This window comes from Ranitomeya imitator, chromosome 3, assembly GCF_032444005.1.
Source record: "Ranitomeya imitator isolate aRanImi1 chromosome 3, aRanImi1.pri, whole genome shotgun sequence".
Classification (NCBI taxonomy): Eukaryota; Metazoa; Chordata; class Amphibia; order Anura; family Dendrobatidae; genus Ranitomeya; species Ranitomeya imitator.
In genome coordinates this window covers 337412383-337432007 of record NC_091284.1, presented here as the reverse complement: position 1 = coordinate 337432007, position 19625 = coordinate 337412383, and the positions used below count along the sequence as shown (strand labels likewise).

General features: G+C 48.2%; 1 long non-coding RNA gene across 1 annotated transcript; it reads right to left on the bottom strand.

Moving 5' to 3' along the window:
* Positions 1-2036: 2036 nt before the first annotated feature.
* On the bottom strand, positions 2037-2712 carry LOC138672080 (uncharacterized). The gene is made up of 3 exons (XR_011319565.1): positions 2615-2712; positions 2368-2527; positions 2037-2264 (listed from the first exon to the last, which is right to left on the bottom strand). It is a non-coding gene; the product is annotated as an uncharacterized lncRNA (long non-coding RNA).
* Between the last annotated feature and the right edge of the window lie 16913 nt (positions 2713-19625).

Below are 19625 nucleotides of genomic sequence, written 5' to 3'. Positions count from 1 at the left end.
CCATTCCACTGGGGTTTTTTTATGTGATTGCTCATATTGATTGTTATTACATGCTGCAGACAAAACTGCGCTGACACATTGCGCAGCATTTTCTGCAGCATGTAATTTTTTGGGTTGTTTGAGGCCATTCCACTGGTTTTTTTTGTTGATGGTCTGTGCAATTTTTTTTTACATTTTTTTTCTTTTCTGCAGCTTCCTAGCTACGGGTGAGTCTCTGACTTCACTCCATTTCCAATTCAGGCTGGGGATTTCCACTATTGGCGGAATAGTGAAGGACACATGTCGGGCTATTTGGGACACTTTACAGCCGGAGTATATCCCACAACCATCAATGGAAATCTGGTTGAGAAGTGCAGAACAATTTGAGAGAATTTGCAATTTCCCAAATTGTGTTGGTGCCGTGGACGGCAAACACATAAGGAATGCTAAACCGGCAGGAACAGGATCCGAGTACTATAATTATAAAAAATATTTCTCCATTATACTCATGGCTATTGCAGACGCCAACTGCCGATTCCTTGCTGTGGACATAGGAGCGTATGGCCGGTCCAACGATTCACAAGTTTTTAAAAACTCTCCAATGGGTCGTTGCCTGTATGGAGACACATACGATTTCCCGCCAGCCAGACCGCTCCCAGGAACAAGTGAACCAGCCATGCAATATGTTTGTGTAGGTGATGAAGCCTTTCAACTGTCGCCGCACCTACTGAAACCATACAGCAGCCGTGAATTAAACCGTACCAAGCGGGTATTTAATTACCGTCTTACTAGAGCAAGAAGAGTAGTAGAGTGCTCTTTTGGTATATTGACGGCAAAGTGGAGAGTTCTGCTGACGGCAATAAAACTGGAAACCAAAACTGTAGACGATGTTGTGAAGGCATGTGTGGTGCTCCATAACTTTGTCCTTTCAAAGGAGCCCGTTTCCTTGGATGACGAAGAACTGGAGACAACCTTGTGGGATTACCGCAGTGCCTCTGTTCGCTCCACAGGTTCTGTTACCAGGATGAGGGACCAGTTTGCGGATTATTTTGTGTCACCTGTTGGGCGGATTCCATGGCAAGACATCACGGTGTGACATGTTTTTCATGGCTTTTGTTGTTTATGTAAAAATTGTGTTTCTGGCCAAAAAAACAACAACAACAAAAAAATTCCCAAAGCGTTGTTTGCTTCGTAATAAAACCATTGTGTTATATACCTTTCAAACGTCTGGTGTTTATTTTCATTTAACCTTTTTTAATAGTTACCATATTACCTTAATTAATCCACACACACAAAGAGTAGATTTTAAATCAGATAGATTTTTATTGTAAAACTCTTTTTTCATTTGCAAAAAAACTTTTTTTTCTTTTCACTATTTTTTTGTGTAGTAAGAAACTTGTAACATAATTAAGAAACTTGTAGTAACATAATTATAAGTCTTGGTAGTGTTGGGTGGAGTAACTATGGGAGGAGGGGCTGGAATGTTGGACCACGTCGGTAGATGGGGAAACCCTACTTGTTTGGTCTGCAGTGGAAGGGTGGTGAAAAGCAGGAGGCTGACCAGAGGGGGGTTGTGTTGGGGTAGTTGTAAAACTGAATGGGGAAGGAAAGCTGGGCAAGGAAGAAGAAAACACTGGGGAATACATTTGAGTTGTGGGCCTGGTTTGGTATTGAGACTGGCGTTGATATTGTGGGGCATGGTGTTGAAATGGTGACTGGGAGGTGTGGGGGTAGATTGGGGTTCGTGGAGGACCTTGAGTAGAGCATTATGGCAGCTATTCATTACCCGCATCTGCTGGTCAAAAGAAAGCTTCTCCATGCTCCTAAGCATGGATTGAAAAAAAAGATTTGCCGGAGATTGACTTACATCTAAATGCAGCCTATCCAAGCGACTGCTGGTTTCATGGTGGGTTTCACTGATGCGTGATTGCACCATGTTGAAACCAGCAGTCATTTGCTCTCCCAAAATTTTAAAAGAACTTTGGAAGGATGCATTTAGATGTAAGAACTCAGGAGCATAGCTCCTTTCCTGACCCCTCTGTCGCTGCCGCCACGAACCTAACGGTGTTGTATAGGTGGCAGGGTCAGAGGGGTGGGGTAAAGGGAACGCTATCTGTTGAGCATCAGATGCGAGTAACGAAGGCTGCGCTCCAGTGCCTGAGGTGGATGAAGTGGAGGGGTCAGAGGTGTGGGGCCTACCGACGTGGTCCCCGGTGGCGGACTCAGGAGGGATCGCTCCAGAGGGCACAGAGGAAGATGCAGGCACACGGTGGCTGGAGAAGGTGCTGTGAAAGAAAAAAAAATATTAATATATTGATATGAAAAAGCCCGGACTGAAACAAAAGTTTTGTGATTAGACAGGTTCTTACTGGGATGTTGAATACTTACACTCTACTCAGCATGGTTCGCCTCAGGAAGGAGAGGGCAGGGGCGTATCTGTACATTTTCTTCCTCCTTCCTGCTGAGCCACTCGGGGCCTGCATCTCCTCGTTAAATTCCCTCTTAAAGCGATCCCTCAGTGACCGCCACCGATTCCTAACCTTGCCACCTGTGAAGACAGGAATGAAGAAAAAAAAAATGGTAAATGCAAGACATTACATTCAGCTCTAAACATCACTGAAAAGTGAATACTTACATAGTTTGCTCTGCTGCTGTGGAAGAAGGTCCTCCCACCTTGGAAAGATGTTATGGCATACTTCCAACCAGAGCCGACGGGTGACACTGGTATCAGCATGCCTGCGGTCAGCCATGTTCCACAGCGGCTCCCGCTCGCGAACCTCCTTGATTAGGGCTTCGATTTCTATATCAAAATCTTCGGCGGGAGCACACTGTGAAGCCTGTAAGAAAAAAAAAATAAAAAAATAAAAATTAGTAGACTGAAAAACAAAATTACCAATCGAAGCCCCCCAAAAAACCAACTCACTGATGGCCGACCACGGTGTCGAGTCCGCCGACTCTGGGAGCGCCTGGGAGAATCTTCACGCTGTGCTGGAAGTTCAGCAGCAGCAGGAGACTGAAATAAAGGATAAAAAAAATTAGCTTTAATGTATGTATATGTTTTCTGTGTTACGTTATATATGAAATTCTGTTTTGTGTATGGTGCAGTGTGATGTGTGAAGCAAGTGTTTTGCCACTACTTACACTTGGTTCCTCCTCCACTTGGATGTCTCCACCCGTCTCGGTCCCTTCTGACAGCTCCTCATCGGATTCGGATTCCTGTTTAAACATAATAAATGCATGTAGTGAATAAAAATGATGTAAATTAAAAAAAAAAATTGTTTACTTACCGATACGCGCTGTTGCTGTGGAGGAGGGCTGTCAGAAGAGGACATTGTGTTCCTGGTGTTAAGGCTGGTGGCTGTGGTCCTGGTGGCTACGGCCGGTGGCTGTGGTCCTGGTGGCTACGGCCGGTGGCTGGGGTCCTGGTGGGTCTGTAAGTTAAAAGACACTTGCAATCTGCTCTACACATTGAAGTAGCAGATTTGGGGTCTTCAAAACTTACTTTGAAAAATTTGAGGCTGTGGTCCTGGTGGCTACGGCCGGTGGCTGTGGTCCTGGTGGCTACGGCCGGTGGCTGTGGTCCTGGTGGCTACGGCCGGTGGCTGTGGTCCTGGTGGCTACGGCCGGTGGCTGTGGTCCTGGTGGGTCTGTAAGTTAAAAGACACTTGCAATCTGCTCTACACATTGAAGTAGCAGATTTGGGGTCTTCAAAACTTACTTTGAAAAATTTGAGGATGTGGTCCTGGTAGTTACGGCCGGTGGCTGTGGTCCTGGTGGCTACGGCCGTGGCTGTGGTCCTGGTGGCTACGGCCGGTGGCTGTGGTCCTGGTGGGTCTGTACGTTAAAAGACACTTGCAATCTGCTCTACACATTGAAGTAGCAGATTTGGGGTCTTCAAAACTTACTTTGAAAAATTTGAGGATGTTGTCCTGGTGGCTACGGCCGGTGGCTGTGGTCCTGGTGGCTACGGCCGGTGGCTGTGGTCCTGGTGGCTACGGCCGGTGGCTGTGGTCCTGGTGGCTACGGCCGGTGGCTGTGGTCCTGGTGGGTCTGTAAGTTAAAAGACACTTGCAATCTGCTCTACACATTGAAGTAGCAGATTTGGGGTCTTCAAAACTTACTTTGAAAAATTTGAGGCTGTGGTCCTGGTGGCTACGGCTGGTGGCTGTGGTCCTGGTGGCTACGGCCGGTGGCTGTGGTCCTGGTGGCTACGGCCGGTGGCTGTGGTCCTGGTGGCTACGGCCGGTGGCTGTGGTCCTAGTGGCTACGGCCGGTGGCTGTGGTCCTGGTGGGTCTGTAAGTTAAAAGACACTTGCAATCTGCTCTACACATTGAAGTAGCAGATTTGGGGTCTTCAAAACTTACTTTGAAAAATTTGAGGATGTGGTCCTGGTAGTTACGGCCGGTGGCTGTGGTCCTGGTGGCTACGGCCGGTGGCTGTGGTCCTGGTGGCTACGGCCGGTGGCTGTGGTCCTGGTGGGTCTGTAAGTTAAAAGACACTTGCAATCTGCTCTACACATTGAAGTAGCAGATTTGGGGTCTTCAAAACTTACTTTGAAAAATTTGAGGATGTGGTCCTGGTGGCTACGGCCGGTGGCTGTGGTCCTGGTGGCTACGGCCGGTGCCTGTGGTCCTGGTGGCTACGGCCGGTGGCTGTGGTCCTGGTGGGTCTGTAAGTTAAAAGACACTTGCAATCTGCTCTACACATTGAAGTAGCAGATTTGGGGTCTTCAAAACTTACTTTGAAAAATTTGAGGCTGTGGTCCTGGTGGCTACGGCCGGTGGCTGTGGTCCTGGTGGCTACGGCTGGTGGTTGTGGTCCTGGTGGGTCTGTAAGTTAAAAGACACTTGCAATCTGCTCTACACATTGAAGTAGCAGATTTGGGGTCTTCAAAACTTACTTTGAAAAATTTGAGGATGTGGTCCTGGTGGCTACGGCCGGTGGCTGTGGTCCTGGTGGCTACGGCCGGTAGCTGTGGTCCTGGTGGCTACGGCCGGTGGCTGTGGTCCTGGTGGCTACGGCCGGTGGCTGTGGTCCCTAGTGTATCTGTAATATAAGTATAATGGATTTATAGTTAGACCACCGCAGAACTAGGTAATGTTTAACAATAAACACCCTGTTTTAAAATGTGAGAAATAGGTGAACACCAAAACCCAAAAACAGGTGCACGTTATACCATTCATTTCCATGTCCCAAAAAAAAATTTAAAATGTGAGACATCATGGAAAAATATTTTTACCACATTTAAAAAAAAAAAAAAATAACCTCCCCCAAAAAACCTTCAAAGGATAACCTTTAGTAAAAAATGAGCCCTCAACCAACTAGGATTGCATGTGTAACCATTGGTACATGCAACAGTGTAAAATTTACCTTTATGAAATTATACTACGGACAATTTTTTAATAAACAGTTTATTAATATTTTTTTTTTTTTCGTTTTTTTTTTTTTAAATCACAATGGAGCAGAAATGCTCTTTATTTTAAATACAAGTACATCAACTGGGAATGGTTTCAACAGTAAAAAAATCAACACTTTAAAAAAAAAAAACACACACATTCTAACCACAAGCTGCAGACCACTAGACTTTGCAATAATACATCAGATAAAAAAAAAATTCACACAGGCTGCACAAACCACTATACTTAGTAAATACCTCAAAAAAGTACATTAACCAATATGGCATTGATAAATGCACATGCAACCAACAAGACGCACACAAACATACCTGCAAGCAGAGTCATAACACAAGCATAACACATGAACAGGCATAATATTGGCGAAGGCATAATAAGGTGCAGGCACGTGAACACATACATACAAAAGCACACAGCAGTACAAAAATACACACACACACGGCCATCAGTCCTCCGGCTGGAGCTTGATGTCTTCACAGTGGCAGGCCTCAGGGTGGATCTGGACTCTAGCAGGGCACTGGCTGTTGCAGGATAACGGCAGGCCTCAGGTTGTATTCAGGTTTTAAGCTCTTGCTGTAGTCAGTACGTCATACACAAATGCACACACACACACAAATGCGCACACACACACACACACACAAATGGCAATACTCACACTGTTGGAGTGTGTCTGGAAGGTCCTTGCTGCCAGGCTGGGGTCTTGATGTCTGGCTGGGGTCTTGATGTCCGGCTGGGGTCTTGATGTCCGGCTGGGGTCTTGATATCAGGCTGGGGTCTTGATGGCAGTCTTGCTGGCTTCTTCTTGCTCTGTCTTCTTTTTGTCATATGTGGGGTTGAAGGCCCAGGCCAGGTTTATATAGATTTGGGGATGTCTGGCCAATTAGCTAAAAAATCCTGGTTCTGAGCATGCTCAGTAGAAAAAAACGTATTGCAGCGCTGCATTGCGTCGTACGACGTGTCTCGACGCATCCGTCGCTCATAGACTTTCATTGTAGCCAAAGATGCATGCCGCTGGATGCGTCGCAACACGTTTTTTTGTCGGAGCCAAAAAACGTTACAATCTACGTTTTTCCAGACGACGTGTCGCCTAATTTCGACGCATCCGTCGTACGACGTATACCGACGTATGCCAATCCGTCGCAATACATCGCCAATACAAGTCTATGGGGAAAAAACGCATCCTGCAAGCACTTTTGCTGGATGCGTTTTTTCGGCAAAACGACGCATTTGAACGTATTGCAGTTAACGCAAGTGTGAAAGTAGCCTAAGATGGAAGATAAGTGTTATTGGGGAACCCTTTCTTCCTCTCACCCGCTTTAGTGATAATCTCATCCAACTGAGTACCAAATAGGTACTCACCCTGGCATGGCAACCCACATAACTTGGACTTCGTTTGGGGATCTCCTTTCCATCCTTTTAGCCACAAGGCGCGGCGAGCCGCGTTGGTCAGACCTGCCGATTTGGCTGCTAATCGGATGGAATCAGCTGAAGAATCGGCTAAAAAGGCAGTAGCTCCTCTAATTAATGGAATTGAGGACATGAGTTTATTGCCGGAAAGGCCACCTTTCAAACCTTCTTCTAGATCATTCAACCAGACCAGCATGGACCTAGCAGTGCATGTGGCCGAAATAGCCGGTCTGAAAGCTCCTGTACAGGATTCCCATGCTCTTTTTAAAAGGGAATCGGCTTTCCGGTCAAGCGGGTCTTGCAAAGATCCTGAATCTTCTACAGGCAGTAAAGATTTCCTAGAAGTGGATGCCACTGCCGCATCTACTTTTGGGGCTTTCGACCATTTGGAAAAATCCTCGTCATTAAAGGGATAGCGACGTTTTGAGGAAGACGGCAACCCTCTTTGCCCCTGGCTTTCCCACTCCTTTCTGACTAAATCCTTTATCGCTGGAATAACAGGAAAAGAAGGTCTCTTTCTTTCGGACAAGCCAGCAAACATCACGTCCTGTGGTGTTTTAAGGGTTTTAGTATCTTCCATACCCATGGTGTTACGTACTGATTTGACTAGATTGTCAATACTGTCTGTAGGAAAGCATGTATCCTGCTCACCCTCTGAGGATATAACCTCTTGGGAACCGTCCGAATCCTTATCCTCAACATCAGAGGATTGTTCAGATCTAGGAGAGCTATATTTCTTCCTACTCTCAGGAACTTTATCCGAGCTTCGAAAGGCTCGTAATTCTTCTCTGATCATGCTACGTATATCTTCCGACCTTACTGAAGACTCCTCACGTAAGGTGGATTCGATGCATGACTGGCACAGCTTTTTTAAATAAGTATCCGGGAGCGGCTGAGAGCATAAGGCACATTGCTTATGTTTAGATTTCCCTGTTCTTTTAACCTAGGGAATTAGATAAAAGAGGGGAGTATAATCAGCTTAAATAGGGTAGACAACACTCACCCCTGAGGCTGTCGTCATAATACCGGCTGACGAGGAGGAGACGGAGGCACAGATGGAGGAGCCGACCGGTCCGATCTCTTTTCTCTGGCGCTCTTGGAAGATGATCTGCGGCTGCTGCTAGTCCGGCTTCCAGGTGTAATAGCGGTGACTTCGGGTGAAGGCAACGCTGTGTCCTGGGGAGATGCCATGGTGGACGCCGGGTATCAGCGCCGGCGTCCTTTTGTAATGGGGGCCGCCATCTTCTTCCTGCCGCACCCGGAAGTGACCAGTACATCCGGGTTGCGGCTCTGCTGTGCGCGCCTGCGCCTCCATCCAGCGATCGCGCAGGCGCCGTCCTCCTCCTGCATCACCCCGGAAGTTGTAGTAATACTTCCGGGGGACAAACACTGGGCCACACGCTGCCTGTACGCCACCGAAGATGGCGACACAGGATCTCTTACCCCAGCGGTCCGGTCCCTGCAGGTCAGCTGGATGTACCTCCGTGAGCCAGGCGACTCCCCGATCCTGGCCTCACGGTACCTGCCAGCAGAGGGGGGAAGCTGCCATAGGACCCCCGACGCTGCTTCCAGCTCTGGAGCCCTTGCCGTCCCTATACAGGTAAACTGCGCAAGCGGCATCCAGGCTGGGCATCCTCTTCTCTCCAGGTCTCCCGTAGGAACAGGAAACCAACTTTCGGAGCGAGGGGGACCTCCCCTTTTGTTCTCTCCATAGGGTTTCCTGTTCCTAGGGGCGGATCCCCTCTCTCAAGTGGGTGCTGTCGTGGCGAAGAGAAAATCGTAGTTACTTACAGATAACGGTATTTCTCTGATCCCATGACTGCACCATGGAGAGAGAGGGATCCGCCCTCAGGGACAGGAAACCTAAAGGTGAAAAAGGCGGTACCTTTCTCCCACATCAGTTGTTTTACAGAGCATTATGCAGAACTTTCAGCTGCAATTCAAATGATTATGCAAACAATTTTGACTAATTTATTAACTAATTCTAGTCTGTACACCTATGTGTGAAGGGAGGGAATGTACGGGTGTTGTCATGGGATCAGAGAAATACCGTTATCGGTAAGTAACTACGATTTTTTCTTTCCCCCATGACGGCACCACGGAGAGATTGAAATAGATTTTACATTAGGGGGGACCACTGCTTCCAGCACCCTTTTCCCAAAGGTAAGGTCTGAAGAAGAGGATAGGTCCAGACAGTAGCGTAGCTACCAGGGGGGCAGAAGGTGTGGCCGCCCCGGGCCCACAGCTCACAGGGGCCCACCTGGAGCTACACTACCCTTAATTAGCTCGGTGGTAGAGCAGAACTCCCTGCTCTACCTCGGGCAGGGGCTAGAGAAAGGTAGTGAAGCTATGCCCCCTCCCCCTAGTGCTGACACTGTACCTGTATCCAAAAACACCTAAACAAAAGTGCCCTCTCGGCCAGCAGAGGGCGTACCTCTAAGCCAAAAACATATAAACCTATAAAGACACACTAAAAGTACCGTCACATTTGGCGACGCTGCAGCGATATAGACAACGATGCCGATCGCTGCAGCGTCGCTGTTTAGGTCGTTGTGTGGTCGCTGGAGAGCTGTCACACAGACAGCTCTCCAGCGACCAACGATGCCGAAGTCCCCGGGTAACCAGGGTAAACATCGGGTTACTAAGCGCAGGGCCGCGCTTAGTAACCCGATGTTTACCCTGGTTACCATTGTAAAAGTTAAAAAAAACAAACATTACATACTCACATTCCGGTGTCTGTCACGTCCCCCGGCTTCAGCTTCCCTGCACTGTGTCAGCGCCGGCCGGCCGTAAAGCAGAGCACAGCGGTGACGTTACCGCTGTGCTCTGCTTTACGGCCGGCGCTGACAGTCAGTGCGGGAAGCTGACGCCGGGGCACGTGACAGACACCGGAATGTGAGTATGTAATGTTTGTTTTTTTTAACTTTTACAATGGTAACCAGGGTAAACATCAGGTTACTAAGCGCGGCCCTGCGCTTAGTAACCCGATATTTACCCTGGTTACCAGTGAACACATGCTGATCCAGCGATGACAGCGGGTGATCAGCGACCAAAAAAAAGGTCCTGATCATTCCCAGCGACCAACGATCTCCCAGCAGGGGCCTGATCGTTGGTCGCTGTCACGCATAACGATTTCGTTAACGATATCGTTGCTACGTCACAAAAAGCAACGATATCGTTAACTAAATCGTTATGTGTGAAGGTACCTTAGAAGACCAAGTGGCGGCTCTGCAGAGGCGTAGCTAGAGCTTTTGCCGCCCGGGGCTGATCCCGAGTTTGGCGCCCCCCCCCCCCCCCCATTCCCCCCCCCCAGCTCAATACACACAAAGGTTACCAAAAATGGTTTTCCTGTTTTGTAGAACTTAAACTGGGCCTAATGGTGTCACCCCCACATGCCACACCTGTGACTTAATACCACCACACCATGACCAGGCCACATAGTGACCGAATAATACTACATACAAGGGACAAATACCACCGCACCATTTCCAGACCACATATTACCACCACATAGTGACTGAATACTACAATACTGATCAGTAATAAAAAAAAAACCACAATACTATCACCATAAGTGCCAGTATTCACAGGAGATCTGTACTTAGTATGCAGTGTCTGTGTAGAGGTAATACAGAGATCACTGGTGACATTATACACAGGACCTCTATATAGTATACAGTGTATAGTGTCAGTGTATAGGTAACACTGACTCACCAGTGACGTCTCTAGGTGAAGTCCTTCATCTTTCATCCAGCACAGACCGCCATCATTCCCTCCAGCCAGGACTCGTTTCTGCAGGAAATAACACAGTTATCTCGAGCTCCGCTTGCAGAACACATTACTTAATTTTTCACAACTTCTACATTACACCACATGAAGAAAAAAAGGTGATATAGTGTCACTCTGCACAGTAACAGGACCGCCCCCCCATTTAAAACAGTATACTCAAAAAATAAAATAAATACATCACTGCAGTAACAATATCCCTTAATTATCCCCTATGGTAATAATATTCCCCACCCTGGCCCCGTTTATCTCATTCCTGGCTCCAGCCATATGTTGTCGTATCCTGCCCTCATGAGTATCCATTCTACCCCATATGATCTCCCCATCCTGCCCCACCAGCCTCCATCGTATCCGTCCTGCCCCATGATCCAATCCTGCCCCGTGTCTCCAATCATGCCCCGTATCTACATTCTGCCCATGCCTCAAGTCCTGCCCCCAGTGTGTCCAGCATATTACCCCCATGTTGTCCAGCAATCTGCCCCAGTGTGTCCAGCATATTACCCCCATGTCCAGCAATCTGCCCCAGTGTGTCCAGCATATTACCCCCAGTGTGTCCAGCAATCTGCCCCAGTATGTCCAGCATATTACCCCCAGTGTGTCCAGCAATCTGCCCTCAGTGTGTCCAGCAATCTGCCCCAGTGTCCAGCCTTTCCCCAGTGTGTCCAGCAGTCTGCCCCAGTGTGTCCAGCATATTACCCCCAGTGTCCAGCATTGCCCCAGTGTGTCCAGTATATTACCCCCAGTGTGTCCAGCAATCTGCCCCAGTGTCCAGCATTGCCCCAGTGTGTCCAGAAGTCTGCCCCAGGGTCTCCAGCATTGCCTCAATGTGTCCAGAAATCTGCCCCAGGGTCTCCAGTATTGCCCCAGTGTGTCCAGCAATCTGCCCCATGGTCTCCTGTATTGCCCCAGTGTGTCCAGCATTCTGCCCCATGGTCTCCAGTATTGCCCCGGTGTGTCCAGCAATCTGCCCCATGGTCTCCAGTATTGCCCCAGTATGTCCAGAAGTCTGCCCCAGGGTCTCCAGCATTGCCTCAATGTGTCCTGAAATCTGCCCCATGGTCTCCAGTATTCAGTGTGTCCAGCATTCTGCCCCATAGTCTCCTGTACTGCCCCAGTGTGTCCAGCATTCTGCCCCATGGTCTCCAGTATTGCCCCAGTGTGTCCAGCAATCTGCCCCATGGTCTCCTGTATTGCCCCAGTGTGTCCAGCATTCTGCCCCATGGTCTCCAGTATTGCCCCGGTGTGTCCAGCAATCTGCCCCATGGTCTCCAGTATTGCCCCAGTATGTCCAGCATTCTGCCCCATGGTCTCCAGTATTGCCCCAGTGTGTCCAGCATTCTGCCCCATGGTCTCCTGTATTGCCCCAGTGTGTCCAGCATTCTGCCCCATGGTCTCCAGTATTGCCCCAGTGTGTCCAGCATTCTGCCCCATGGTCTCCAGTATTGCCCCAGTGTGTCCAGCATTCTGCCCCATGGTCTCCAGTATTGCCCCAGTGTGTCCAGCAATCTGCCCCATAGTCTCCTGTATTGCCCCAGTGTGTCCAGCAATCTGCCCCATGGTCTCCTGTATTGCCCCAGTGTGTCCAGCAATCTGCCCCATGGTATCCAGTATTGCCCCAGTGTGTCCAGCAATCTGCCCCATGGTCTCCTGTATTGCCCCAGTGTGTCCAGCATTCTGCCCCATGGTCTCCAGTACTGCCCCAGTGTGTCCAGCAATCTGCCCCATGGTCTCCAGTATTGCCCCAGTGTGTCCAGCAATCTGCCCCAGTGTGTCCAGCAATCTGCCCCATGGTCTCCAGCATTGCCCCAGCCCCAGACAGTCAGACATAAAGAAAAAAAAAAAAAAGTAAAATCCTCACCTCTCCCGTTCCCAGCGCAGGTCCGGTGCAGTCAGCGTCTCTCCGGCTCTGCGACGCTCAGGACAGAGAGGCAGAGCGGCGCGCACAGTAGTGACGTCATCGCGCCCTCTGCTCTGAGACGTCGCAGAGTCAGAGGACGCTGAAGCCGCAGGAACCAGGAGAGGTGAGTATTAGAGCGGGGGGCGGGACCCGGGGGTGGGGGGAGCTGGCCCTGGTCGTGGCGGCGGACGGCGCCGCCCGAAGATTTAAAGGGGCGTCTTTTTTTTTTTTTATCTTCTTCTCCTGCAGCGCCGGCCGCCCCCAGCATTGTGCCGCCCGGGGCGGACCGCCCCCCCCGCACCCCCCTTCCTACGCCACTGCGGCTCTGCATATCTGTTCTATTGAAGCGCCGCCTCTCTTCGCCCAGGACGACGCCACTGCTCTCATTGAATGGGCTCTTATCCCCTCTGGGACAGATTGCCACAGGAGGAGTAGGACAGGGTGATGGCATCTCTTATCCATCTTGCCAGTGTGGCCTTTGATGCTTTTTGTCCCTTCCGTGGACCCTGGAAGCAGACAAACAGAGCCCTATCCTTTCTACACTCCCTAGTAGCTATCCGGTATTGGACTAGGCATCTCCTTACGTCTAAGGTATGTAACACTTTTTCCCCTTCAGTTTTGGGATCAGGGCAGAAGGAAGATAGAGAGATTTCCTGGGTTCTATGGAACTGTGATGCAACTTTCGGGAGGTAAGCTGGGTCGGTTCTAAGAATGACCCTATCATCAAGTATTTGCGTGAAGGGTGGGTACGCTGATAAGGCTTGCATATCACTAACTCGACGGGCTGAAGTTATAGTTACTAAAAGGGAGGTCTTGAGGATAAGATTTTTAAAGGAACTTCAGGTAGGGGCTCAAAAGGGTTTTTAGTTAGAGCATTCAGAACTAAGTTTAGGTCCCAGGGAGGGCTAGTATGGAGGGATATAGGCCTGGATCTACTTGAGAATCTAATGAATCTTGCTATCCAATTATTTTTGGCTAAATCATAGTTGTACAATGCTCCCAAGGCCACCACCTGGACTTTTAAGGTGCTAGTGGACAGACCCTGCTCCAACCCTTTCTGCAAAAATTCCAGGAATTTGTTTACTGGGATTTCCCCTGTCAAGTCAGAACCGGACACTGAAATGAATTTTTTCCATACCTTCCCATATGCTTTAGTGGTCACCAGTTTTCTACTCTGCAGTAGTTGATACTAAATTTGAAGAAAACCCCCTACTGGTTAGGAGTTCCCTCTCAAAAGCCAAGCTGTCATGTGTAAATTTTCTATGTGTGGGTGATACACTGGTCCTTGGGACAAAAGGTCTGGAATGTCCGGGAGAACCCATGGGTCTGAGACAGACATCATTCTTAGCCATGAGAACCATATTCTCCGAGGCCATAAAGGCGCCACTACAATCACCCTTGATTTGTGTTCCCGAATCTTCTTTAATACTACGGGGATTAGGGCTATTGGTGGAAAAGCATAAGCAAGATGATAATTCCAGGGTATTGTGAAGGCATCTAGAGCTACCGGGCCCCCCAAGGGTCGATTGAACAGAAGGTTTCTATTTTCCGATTCCAACTGTTTGCAAATAAGTCTATTTCTGGTTGCCCCCAGAGCTTTACAATCTGGTTGAATACTGACTGGTTTAATTCCCATTCCCCTTGTTTTAGACGTGTCCGATTTAGGTAATCCGCCGTTCGATTTTCTGAGCCTTTTATGTGTAGGGCTGTCAGTGATTTTAGATTGTGCTCTGCTAGATGAAAGATGGATTTTGTCACCTCCATTAAAGCTCGAGATCTGGTGCCCCCTTGGTGGTTCAAGTATGCCACTACTACCTGGGTGTCCGAGAACACCCTTACGTGGTGGGAGCAAAGGGATCCCAGAAAGTGGATGAGAGCTAGCTTTACTGCTAGTAATTCTTTCATGTTCGAGGAGGCTGATTTTTGATCCTGAGACCAGGGACCCTGAGCTACCTGATTTTGTAGATGTGCCCCCCACCCCCAGGGACTTGCGTCCGTGGTCAGGATCTTTGGGGTTGGCCATACCTAGGGGACCCCTCTGTTATGATCTGGTGGCCTAGGAGCAGCATGAGACGGACTCTGGAGAAGGTGGTCCCTGTACTGACCGCAAACCCTGAACCTAGCAGCGCAACTAGAAGTACCCATGGGGGGTACCTAACACTCCCTAGACCCCTCGACACAGCCTCAGAACTAACTTCCCCTAAAGACAGAAACAGGAAACCTATCTTGCCTCAGAGAAAATCCCCAAAGGATAGATAGCCCCCCACAAATATTGACGGTGAGAGGAGAGGGAAATAACATACGCAGACATGAAATCAGAATTTAGCATAGGAGGCCATACTAGCTAAAAAGAAAGAAAAGAACAGAGTACTATGCGGTCAGTAAAAAACACTAGAAAATATCCACCACAGAAAATACAAATCACCACATCTGACTAAAGACATGGAGGGTATATCTGCATCTCCAGAGACACAGCCTGGCTGCAAAAAATCCTTCACAGGCAAAGCTGGACAAGACAAACATGAAAATGCACAGAACTATAAGGTCCACAGCAGGTGGACAGCAAAAACAAAGCCAGGACTTATCTTTGTAGAAAAGCACAGCAAACAGGAGAGACCAGAAGGGAAGTGAATCCTCCAAAAACAATGGACAATTGGCACTGACTAAAGGATAAAGCAGGACTTAAATAGCCCAGCCCAAATTGCAAAAAAATAGATACACCTGATAAATGCTGCGATCCAACTACCGCAGCACTACCACTCATAACCACCTGAGGGAGCCCAAGAGCAGAATTCATAACACCCCTCTGGTTAAATTGGCTGACTCCGCCCACCATGCTAAGCAGTGTACCGTTTGATGAGATATTTAAACCGCCCCTCTAAATTCCCGTTTAGGAAAGCGCCTACGTCTAAGATTTCCCACTGTGGATCCAGAGTATGTGTTTGTGCCCATTGCACAGCCGAGATGCAGGCTGTCATTGATCCCAACAGGGACATTGCCTTTCTCAGGGTAGTGACCGGGAAGTCTCATAGATGTGATACCATCTGTATCATATTTTGGATCTTCCCTGGAGGGAGATGGCATTTTTGCTCTTTTGAGTCTAGAATTATCCCCAAGTATTCCTGTACCTGACTCGGTACAATTTTTGACTTTGGTAAATTCAACATCCACCCTAGACTCGTCAGGAACCTCATGACCGCCTCCAATTGTTGTGTGCTGTGGTTGGAGGTGATGCCCACTACCAAGACATTGTCCAGATATGGGACTATTAGGATGTTCTGTTCTCTTATGTGGGCCATCACTTCTGCCATGATCTTCGTGAACACTCTTGGAGCTATGGCCAGGCCAAAGGGGAGTGCTTTGAATTGATAGTGATTCACCTCCCCCTGCATTGTTACTGCCACTCTCGAATTTTTGGTGACTTCTGTGGATGGGAACATGATTGTACTAGACTTAAGAGACGCGTACTGTTATGGACCTGGTGGTTAGGAGCACCCGGCACGACCTGATAGTTAAACTAACACAGGACACGCTCTGGGATGTGGGAGCTCTGCTGACCGCAAGCCCTAATCCTATCACAACAACTAGAAATAGCCGTGGAGCGTTCCTGACACTCCCTAGACGCCTCTTCACAGCCTAAGAGCTAGCTAGCCCTAGAGATAGAAAATATAGCCTACCTTGCCTCAGAGAAATTCCCCAAAGGAAAAGGCAGCCCCCCACATATATTGACTGTGAGTAAAGATGAAAGTCACAAACGCAGAAATGAAACAGGTTTCAGCAAAGGGAGGCTAGACTTACTAAACAGACAGAGGATAGGAAAGGTATCTTTGCAGTAAGCACAAAAACTACAAAAGACCACGCAGAGTGTGCAAAAAGACCTCCGCACCGACTCACGGTGCGGAGGTGCCACTCTGCATCCCAGAGCTTCCAGCTAGCAAGACAAAATCATGAAAGCCAACTGGACAAGGAAAAAATGAACAAATAATAACTATCAGGAACTTAGCTTCTGCTGGAGAAGACAGGTCACCAGAAAGATCCAAGAGCGAACTGAACCAATGCAGGAACATTGACAGCTGGCATGGAGTAACGATCTGAGTGGAGTTAAATAGAGCAGCCAACCAAAGGATAAACCACGTCACCTGTGTAAGGAACCTCAGAAGCAGCAGCTTCACTCACAGCCACCATAGGGAGTCCATGGACAGAATTCGCCGAAGTACCATTCACGACCACAGGAGGGAGTTCGACAACAGAATTCACAACAGCGTACTGTCATAAAACATGATGGAAAAAGCATTTTTACACAAGATTTTATTGTTTCCATTTTGAAATGTTGGACCTCTAGAAACTTGTTCAATTTTTTAAAATTTATGATTGTCCTGTATGACCCGTCTGGTTTCCTGCGAAGGAAGAGAGGGGAGTAGAAACCTTTGCTTTTTTCCAGGTAAGGGACTTCTTGCAAGACGCCTTTCCCTATCAGACTCAAGATTTCTCCTTGAAGTGCCAACTGCTCGCCTGATGTTTTTTGGGGTGTTATTATGGAGGAATTGTTTGGAAAAGTATGGAAATTTAATTTTAAGCCTTCCCTTATTATGTATTATATCCAAGAGCTCCTGGATATTTTTTCCCAGGCCGGGAGAAAGTCGGTCAATCTTCCTCCCACCCGGGGAACACATTCATTGTGCCTGGCGGCCAACCTGGCCGAGTCCACCGATGCGTCCGCTAAAAAAGCTGCTGCTCCTTTCATTACTGAAACTGATTTTTTGAATTGTTTCTTTGTAGACCTTCTCTTTTAGTTGGGAATCTAAATGATCCAACCAAACCATTAAGGCCCAGGAAGTACACGTGGCTGCTATGGCTGGCTTCAATCCTCCCCCTGCCGCTTCCCAGGAGCTCTTTAAAAAAGTTTCTGCTTTTTTATCCATAGGGTCCTTTAATGTCCCCATGTCTTCAAAAGGGCAGGACAAATTTTTTAGAGGCCTTTGCTATGGCTACGTCTAACTTTGGCGCCTTATTCCGTAGGGAACAGACTGGGTCGTCGAAGGGATACTTTCTTTTAGGGGTTAGGAGAACTTTATCTGTTTTTTTCCATTCCCTTTTAATTAGGGAGTGGATTTTTTCATTTATTGGGAAAGCTCTCCATTTTTTTCTGTTCTAGGCCACTAAACATCAGATCTTGGGCTGTTTTCTTAGGCCGTTTGTCTACTAGTCCCATGGTTGCCCTGACAGCTTTTACAGGGGCATCTGTGTCTTCAATTGGGAAGCAGCTACGACCCCCCTCTGAGGACGATTAAGAGGATTCGGAACCTGACGATTTACTTGAGTCAGATAGTTCACTCTCCGATTCATTTGTGCTAGATTCAGGAGATCTATGTCTGGATTTAAGTTTTTTCTTTGCGGTTTTAACGTGTTTATGGGCGTCTTCTACCTGACTTCTTATCAGTGTCTTGAGGTCTAAGGCAAAATTCGGAGATTGTTCCTGGATTGTTCTTTCTATGCATGCGCCGCAGAACCTTTTCTCCCAAGTAGTGGGCAGCTCTTCAGTACATATAGCGCATGCTCTGTGTTTGGTTTTTGTTATACATTTCCTTCCCTGGAAAAAAAGATAACAACCCCTCATTAAAAGCGTACTTTCACGGAGATCAATCACCCTCCTGCAGAAAGAGAGGTAACGTCTCAGGCCTAGGGATTATGTCCACAACTGGATCCGCTTCCGGCCGTGACATTTTGGTGGAGTTTCGGCTGCGCTGAGACCCTGAGCGACTGCTGCTGCTACGTTGCTGAGAAGAGGTGTCTCCTTTGCTCTGACGCTGTGGGTGCTGGCGCTGCTGGTGCTTCTGCCGCAGCACCTGTACCTGCTTAGGTGACTGCTGGACCGCAACCTGCAAATCCTGCTGCTCAATGTCACTCATTGTGACTGTAGGCAGTTCTTTTCCCCTTCCGGGGGTTTAAGTAACTATTTTCCCGCCTTAATGGCGTTTCTATGGAGTGCCGTGCGGCCCTTTCCCTTGGTGCATAGCTGTTATGATCTGGTGGCCTAGGAGCAGCATGAGACGTACTCTGGAGAAGGTGGTACCTGTACTGACCGCAGACCCTGAACTTTGCAGCGCAACTAGAAATAGCCGTGGGATGTACCTAACACTCCCTAGACACCTCGACACAGCCTAAGGACTAACTTCCCCTAAAGATAGAAACGGAAAACTATCTTGCCTCAGAGAAAATCCCCAAAGGATAGACAGCCCCCCACAAATATTGACTGTCAGAGGAGAGGGAAATGACAAACGCAGACTGAAATCAGGATTAGCAAAGGAGGCCTTACTAGCTAAAAAGAAAGAATAGGACAGAGAACTATGCGGTCAGTATTAAAACACTAGAAAATATCCACCACAGAAAATACAAAGCTCCACATCTGACTAAAGACATAGAGGGTATATCTGCATCTCCAGAGATACCGCTTGGCTGCAAAAAATCCTTTCACAGACAAGCTGGACAAGACAAAACATGAAAATGCACTGAACTATAAGGCCCACAGCATGTGGACAGCAGAAACAAAGCCAGGACTTATCTTTGTTGAAAAGCACAGCAAACAGGAGAGACCAGTAAGGGATGTGAATCCTCCAAAAACAATGGACAACTGGCACTGACTAAAGGATCAAGCAGGACTAAATAGCTGAGTCCAAATTGCAAAAAGTGAACACACCTGATAAATGCTGCGATCCCAAGACAGCAGCACTACCACTGATAACCACCAGAGGGAGCCCAAGAGCAGAATTCACAACAGTACCCCCCCCCCCATTGAGGAGGGGTCACCGAACCCTCACCAGAGCCCCCAGGCCGATCAGGATGAGCCAAATGAAAGGCACAAACCAAATCGTCAGCATGAACATCGGAGGCAACAACCCAAGAATTATCCTCCTGGCCATAACCCTTCCATTTGACCAGATACTGAAGCTTCCGCCTCGAAAAACGAGAATCCAAAATCTTCTCAACCACATACTCCAACTCCCCATCAATCAACACCGGGGCCGGAAGATCAACAGAGGGAACAACGGGCACCACATACTTCCGCAACAAAGATCTATGGAAAACATTATGGATGGAAAAAGAGGCTGGAAGGGCCAAACAAAAAGACACTGGATTGATA